The following is a 7,805-nucleotide window of genomic DNA, read 5'->3' as shown; positions in this document are numbered from 1 at the left end:
CCACTCAGATTTTAGGCCAGGATCAACAGGACAATTGAACGGTTTGATCTAGAAAAAGCCCCTGTCTATGGACCCCAAACTGGTGTGATATGAATACACTCTGTAAAAACTCTTACACTGTTTTAAGCTTTACATCTGATAAACAGAGCACCGTAGAGACTCCACTTGGGATAATTTTTCCTGAAACCTACTTGTTTTTTATGCTGTTTCTGCAGCTAAGGTGCCTGGTCTTAAAATGTGTTGAAGCAAAAGAATGGGAAGAGCCAAGGGACACATCAGGGAGTTTCCAAATGACAGAACTGCAAACCTGCAGGGCAGTCCTCTGCTGAGGAAGAGGTAGCTTACACTCTGAATGCATCTTGAGGAGTATTCTCCATACCTGAGGAATAAATTAAGGCTAACAAGGGGGCCTAAATGGTGATTGGCTCTGCTCTTGACCAATTGAATTCCATGCTCAGAGTGAGGCAGCAGAGGGCTTCTTACACCCACCTCCACCACCATCACCCTGCCTAAGTCGTCTCAGAGAATCCTCTTTCTATCTCAGTATTGGGCCTACATTCTTATGCTTCAGCCCTTTTCCATAATGACCCCTCCAGATTGCCACACTCTAGAACCACTACAGAGGGTGGTGTTACTGCTGTATGGACACTTCATCTCAAAGTGAGGGGCCAGCTCACATGATTTGCAGGGTTCCTTTCTCTGGCCTTCCAAAACATTCTCCAGGTTGAGGCTGAAACTGCTCCCCCAAAGCCCCATAATAGGCATGAACAGATTATCCTCCTCTTCTTGGTTCTCATGGCTAGAATCCTTAACTAATCCTCTCCCCACAAAGTAGGGTTGATTTCACAAGCTGTTATTTCAGCTTCTTGTTCTGCCATCTGCTCTTGATTTGCTTGGTGAACACCTCCAGCGTGCTTGGAGCCGCACTGTCACGCTTCGCCCCAATCAGCTTCTGGCCCCCCACACTCAAACACATCTGCATCGGCACACCCCTCCCACGCCCCAGTTCTGCCCACAGTGGATCCATCCATCTGCGCTCCAGGCCCCAGCCCCTTGGGAGCTTGCGCTATCAATTACTTGCACTTAGTTCAGAATCTTTAGCCACTCCATGTCCATGGTTATTTCATTTATTCAATGTAGTAACATGTTTAAACCTCTCCCGTCCTGGAAAAAAAAAAAGTCCTACATTTAACCCTATCTCCCTCTTTAGCTTAACGTCATCTGTAATCTTCCTTGCCATTTATTTACTCCATGTCCCAGGTTGAACAGTATCCACACACCCCCAAAAATTCATGTTCTCCCTAGGAATCTTAGAATGTGACTTTATTTGGAAATAGGGTTGTTGCAGATGTAATTAGTTAGGAGTGGACCCTTAATCCACTATGACTGGTGTCGGTGTCCTTAGAAGAAGAATAGAGGGAATGCAGAGGCACACGCAGAGAGGAGGCCATGTGATGATGGGGGCGGAAACTGGGGTGATGCATCTACAAGCCAAGGAATGTCAGGGCTTGCAGGAAACCCCAGAAGCGAATGGAAAGGCATGGAGCAGATTCTTCCTAGCATCTTCAGAGAGAGCATGGTGCTGCCAACACCTCGTTTTGAACTTCTAGCTTCCAAAACTGTGAGAGAAAAAATTTCTGTTGTTTTAACAAGACACCCAGTTTCTGGTATTTTGTGACAGCAGACCTAGAAACTGAATATACCCTTTAAACCACCACCGTTTTCCTTTTGGTTCCAAGATTCTTTCGTGTATGACCTGCGAGAGCCAAATCCAGTCTTTATTTGGCCTCTCTGGAGCACGTGCAACTCATTTATTCCTTATTGATGCTTCTCCCCCACATCCTTCTCGGCCTCCTTCATTGCTTCCTAATCTCACAGCCAGCTACCGCATACTGGAGTCCCTGGGTTCATCACCACCTTTTCCCACTCTGTTCATGCTCCACTGCAATCTCATCCAAATACCAGCTCTCCTCCCACCCCCATGCTGATGATTCCCCAAGCCCTCTGGCCTAAGCCTCTCTCCTGAGATCTACTTTGAGTTCCCCACTGCCTCCTGGACATTTCCACCTAGAACTTGTACAAGCACTTCAAAAACTACATGGCTAAAATGGAAGTCATGGTCTAGAAGCCTCCTTCCCAAATAAACCTGCTGTTCCTCCTGTAACCTGCATGTCAATGAGAGGCTTCACGTTCACACAGGGGCATAAACCAGACACCTGGCATCTTCTTGGACTTCTCCTCTGCACCCTTGGCCGTGGTCACTGAAGCCAAAGGACTCTGCCCATAAGGGTTTGGGGAATGTATCCTCTGCATCCCTGCTGCAGCTGCTTCAGCTCAGCCTCTTACCACCTCTTGTGGCTAGCGGAGACCTCCACTACACTAGAATTTCATGCTGCTCTGGGAGCACTTTCTTATACCACCTTGTTTTAAGCCATTCCCCTGCTTCGAATGCTTCAGGGTTTCCTGGTCACCTGCAGGATGATGTCGTTAGCATTTCTCCACTTGGAATAACAATGCCTTGTAGCATCTGGCTTTCAGGAGTTTAGAGTGGAGGGGCTCTGCATTCAACTCCAGGACCTACCACATACTTGGTGCGTGGCCCTGGGCAACATGCTTACTCTCTCTGTGCCTCAGATTCCTCACCTGAAAATGGGGATAATAATAGTACCTACCTCATAGGGTTGTTGTAAAGATTAAATGAGCGAATATGCTCAGAGTACCCGGAACTGTGTCCAGCCTGTCGTAAGTGGGCACTAAATATTAACTGCTGTTGCTGTTAAGTATTACCTTTCCCCACTCATTTCTGTACAGCTTCCCATGTGCGTTGTTTTCCAGCCGATCAGAACACTCTTCCATCTTAGAAGAAAAAAAAAAAAAAGCCCCACCTGTGTTCCCCTGGCTCTTGGCCTTGACACACACTGTCTGGAATACCTTTCCCACCACGTCTCCTCCCATGCTCCTTATGAACATACTTCGACTCATCTTTTGTAACCTAAGTGCCCTCCCCTGCAGTCAAGCATGCTCTTCACTGAGCCTTCGTAAGGCCCTTGTGCTCACCTCTATTGCAGCACAGATCACACTGCATTATAAAGGACCATCTCCTGTCTCTCTGTCCATCTTTCAGAGTTTGCTGTATTGATCTTAGTGATGTCAGCACGTGGCACTCAGCTAGACAAAGAAAGCAGGCTCAATAAAGGCTGGTAGAATTAAGTAAAGAATTGTATAAAGGCATTAAATAGAGATGGGGTACAAATATGTCCCAGGCTGCCTGGGATAGTCCTGGTTTAGGCCATGGTCCTGATATAATTACTAACAACACCCTCTTTCACTGTCAAAAATATCTCCTTTGGACAATACATTATAAGGTCACTCTAGGTATTAGAGCTGTGATTCTCACCCTATCAGGCCCAATTTTCTCTTTGCTTAACAGCTATTTTAGAATACCCTATGCACTATCTTTAAATGGGATTGATAGGCAATAGAAACTGCCAATAACAGAATTTCAAAAAAACCAATGTAATACCCTAAATAGAATGCTAAATGGAAAATGAAGGAGATTTTTTAAAAAGTGGCTTAAACTAAAATTATGTGTGCAGTATTTTGATGTGTAAATGCTTAGGTCTTACACTTCTGGCCAAGATGGAGTAACAGAGACCAAAATTACTTTCTGACCTAAAACAACAAAAATGCTGGACAAAATATATGAAACTATGGCCCTCAAGCAACAAAGGGAATCAATCACTGGCATCAAGCATCAAAAGGCAGTGATCGTCAACAAATGAGAAACAAATGAGGCTAACCCCACTATTGACCTCCCAAACACCTTAGAAAACTTTCCAGGCCACAGCACAGGAAGAAAGAATGCAGATGGAGCTCAGAGATCTTCCTGAGTTGAGAGGACAGAACTGTGAGTCTGGGAAGGCCAATGTGGCTAGAATTCATAGGGCAGAATATTGAGGAGGAGAGGGCTGTACAGAGACAGAGCTCTGGAAATCTGAAGATAATACTTACCTTCCTTGACTGTTTAACAGAGTAGTGATCAGAGTATGCAGGTATGAAAATCGCCTGAGAGGCTGGACCCAGTGGCTCGCACCTGCAATCCCAGCACTTTGGGAGGCTGAGGTGGGTGGATCACAAGGTCAGGAGATAGAGACCATCCTGGCAAACATGGTGAAACCCCATCTCTACTAAAAATACAAAAATTAGCTGGGTGTGGTGACACACGCCTCTAGTCCCAGCTACTCAGGAGGCTGAGGCAGGAGAATCTCTTGAACCTGGGAGGCAGTGGTTGCAGTCACCCGAGATCCAGCAAAGCATGGGCAACAGAGCAAGACTCAGTCTCAAAAAAAAAAAAGAAAGAAAAAAGAAAAGTGCATGAGAATGGAAAAAGAATCATCCACAAAGAGAGCCAGCCCCTCTTCCCCCCTGGCTCTTAGGACCCCGACCACAAGGTGGGGAGGCACCTCGTGAGGCGGAGACTGAGAGCCAGCTCCTCCTCCCCCGCTGGCTCTTAGGACCCCCATCGCAGTGGGGGTAGTCACCCCCCTGAGGTGGGGACTGAGAGCCAGCCCCTCTTCCCCCACTGGCTCTGAGGATCCTCCGTGGACTCACAGCCTCTTTACCATATTGTGAGTAATATCATCTCCCCCTCTGGAGATTACGAACTCTTTCACAGACGGGTGTACACCCTCGGTGTACAGAGGGTGTACACCCATCTGTATTGGGAGTAATATCATCCTCTTCATCCCTGAATATGAAGAACAGTATCACAGGGGTGTTTCTACTCCCTGCGATATCGCCTGTCATATCCTCCTCTCCCACGTTGCAATTAGAAGGAATATCAGTGGGGGCGTGTCCACCTGTAGGGAAAAGAAAGAGAGATCAGACTGTCACTGTGTCCATGTCGAAAGGAAAGACATAAGAGACTCCATTTTGAAAAAGACCTGTCCTTTAAACAATTGCTTTGCTGAGATGTTGTTAATTTGTAGCTTTGCCCTAGCCGCTTGGCCCCAGCCACTTTGACCCAACCTGGAGCTCACAAAAACATGTGTTGTATAAAATCCAAGCTTAAGGGATGTAGGGCTGTGCAGGACGTGCCTTGTTAACAAAATGGTTACCAGCAGTATACTTGGTAAAAGTCATCGCCGTTCTCTAGTCTCAATAAACCGGGGGCACAATGCACTGTGGAAAGCCGCAGGGACCTCTGCCCTTGAAAGCAGGGTATTGTCCAAGCTTTCTCCCCATGTGGTAGTCTGAAATATAGCCTCATGGGATGAGAAAGACCTGACTGTCCCCCAGCCCGACACCCGTAATGGGTCTGTGCTGAGGTGGATTAATAAAAGAGGAAAGCCTCTTGCAGCTGAGATGGAGGAAGACCACTATCTCCCGCTTGCCCCTGGGAACTGAATGTCTTGGTGTAAAACCCGATTGTACATTCGTTCAACTCTGAGATAGGAGAAAAGCTGCCCTGTGGCGGGAGGCGAGACATGTTTGCAGTAACACTGCCTTGTTCTTCTTTACTCCACTGAGATGTTTGGGTGGAGAGAAACAAATCTGGCTTACGTGCACGTCCAGTCATAGTACCTTCCCTTGAACCTAATTATGACATAGATTCTTTTGCTCACTTGTCTTCTGCTGACTCTCTCCTTATCATCACCCTGCTCTCCTACTACATTCCTTTCTGCTAAAATAATGAAAATCATAATCAATAAAAACTGAGGGAACTCAGAGGCTGGTGCCGGTGCAGGTCCTTGGTGTGCTGAGCGCCGGTCTCCTGGACCCACTGTTGTATCTTTACACTTTGTCTCTGTGTCTTATTTCTTTCCTCAGTCTCTCGTCCCACCCAACTAGAAATACTCACAGGTGTGGAGGGGCAGTCCACCACTTCATCCACCTTCTGTCATATAGAAAGTAACATCATCTTCTTCCCTCCAGGATCGTGGGAATAATATCCCTGGGGGGTTTCCACTTTCTGCCATGTATGTAGTCATATCACCCCCTCCGCCGTGGAATATTATTAAGGACCACCTCACACGGGGGTGCATACTTCCTCCGATATTGGGAGTGACATCAACCTCACGGTCTCTGAATATGAGGAAGAAAATCACAGGGCGGGTGTACACCTCGTGCTCTACGATGGGGAGTCATGTCTGTTATGGGGAGTAATATCATCCTCTCCCTTTCAGGATACTAATAACAATTTAACAGGCTGGGTGAACACAGCCTGCAATGCTGAAGTTATTATCATCCTCTCCCCCTCTTCCTCCCCTGGCTCTTAGGATGTCCATCTCAGGGGAGCGAGCCACCCCCCGCGAGGCGGGGACTGAGCCAGCCCCTGTTCCCCCCCTGGCTCTTAGGATCCGTATCGCGAGGAGGGGAGGCACCCCCCGCGTGGCGGGGACTGAGAGCCAACCCCTCTTCCCCCCATGGCTCTTAGGACCCCCATCGCTGTGGGGGGGAGGCACCCCCCACGCGGCGGGGACTGGCAGCCAACCCCTATTCCCTGCCTGGCTCTTAGGACCCCCATCGCAGGGTAGCAAGGCACCCCTCGCGAGGCAGGGACTGAGAGTCAGCCCTTCTTCCCCCCCGGCTCTTGGGACCCCCATCGCAGGAGGGGAGGCACCCCCCTCGTGGCGGGGACTGAGAGCCAGCCCCTCTTCCCTCCATTTCTCTTAGGACCCCCATCGCAGGGGGGGAGGCACCCCCCGCGAGGCGGTGACTGAGAGCCAGCCCTTCTTCCCCGCCCAACTCTGAGGATCCCCATCACACGGGGGAGGCACACCCCGCGAGGCGGAGAATGAGAGCCAGTCCCTCTTCCCCCCCGGCTTATGACCCCCATCGAGGATTCTAAGATCCTTAGGACCGACCTGGAGGGCTGTGGGTATTAGGTGTCCAAGAAGAAAACTCAGATCTGCCGACGACCGCAGGTACCTTACTTGGGATTTACTATTCGACAGGTGTCCGAAAGCAGCCCGGGATCCCAAAGAAAGCAGGTCATTTGCAATCTACTGGAGCCTAAGGGCAGAAGGCTGGTGAGAGAATTCCTAGGAGCTGTGGGGTTTTGTAGACTGCGGAGCCCAAACTTTGCAGTATTAGCCACGCCTTTCTATGACGTGACAAAGGGGACGGGGACCGGGAACATTTGGAATGGGGATTCCAACAACAGCAAGTCTTTCATGACTTAAAGGAAAAACTTCTGAAAGCCCCAGCCCAGGGGCTACCTGATCTCACAAAGCCTTTTCCATTGTATGCATCAGAGAAAAGATGGCAGCTGGACTTTAAACCCAAACTGTGGGGCCTTGGCTGAGGCCGGTGGCCTACCTCTCTAAACAGCTAGACAGAGATTCGAAAGGATGGCCCCCATGTTTGAGGGCCTTGGCAGCAACTGCCCTGCTAGAACCAGATGCAAATAAGCTTACTCTTGGGCAAAACCAGAACAGAAAGGCCCCCCATGCTGTGGTGACTGAGAGCCAGCCCCTCTTCCCCCCCTGGCTCTTAGGACCCCCATCTCAAGGGTGCGAGGCACCCCTGGTGAGGCGAGGACAGACAGAGAGCCCCACTTCCCCCCCTGGCTCTTAGGACCCCCATCTCAAGGGTGCGAGGCACCCCTGGTGAGGCGAGGACAGACAGACAGCCCCACTTCCCCCCCTTGCTCTTAGGACCCCCATCGCAGCGGGGGGAAGGACCACCCACAAGGCAGGGACAGAGAGCCAGCCCCTCTTCCCCCCCTGGCTATTAGGAACCCCATCGCAGCGGGGAGAGGCACCCCCCACGAGGCGGTGACTGAGACCCAGCCCCTCTTCCCT

General features: G+C 49.7%; 1 long non-coding RNA gene across 3 annotated transcripts; it reads right to left on the bottom strand.

Annotated features, from left to right (window-relative positions):
• Window positions 1–1,308: 1,308 nt before the first annotated feature.
• On the bottom strand, window positions 1,309–7,483 carry LOC129524108 (uncharacterized). Of its 3 annotated transcripts, XR_010130109.1 has the most exons (6): window positions 6,867–7,483; window positions 5,861–6,084; window positions 4,012–4,859; window positions 3,058–3,168; window positions 2,788–2,856; window positions 1,309–1,619 (listed from the first exon to the last, which is right to left on the bottom strand). It is a non-coding gene; the product is annotated as an uncharacterized lncRNA (long non-coding RNA). The 3 variants fall into 3 exon arrangements; XR_010130110.1 differs by lacking the exons at window positions 4,012–4,859; window positions 5,861–6,084; window positions 6,867–7,483 and adding an exon at window positions 3,813–3,996; XR_010130108.1 differs by lacking the exons at window positions 4,012–4,859; window positions 5,861–6,084; window positions 6,867–7,483 and having other exon boundaries at window positions 3,058–3,676.
• Window positions 7,484–7,805: the final 322 nt, after the last annotated feature.

This window comes from Gorilla gorilla, chromosome 12, assembly GCF_029281585.2.
Source record: "Gorilla gorilla gorilla isolate KB3781 chromosome 12, NHGRI_mGorGor1-v2.1_pri, whole genome shotgun sequence".
In the NCBI taxonomy this organism is placed as follows: Eukaryota; Metazoa; Chordata; class Mammalia; order Primates; family Hominidae; genus Gorilla; species Gorilla gorilla.
Note: the sequence above shows the minus strand (reverse complement) of the source record. Positions and strands in the feature narration are given on the sequence as shown.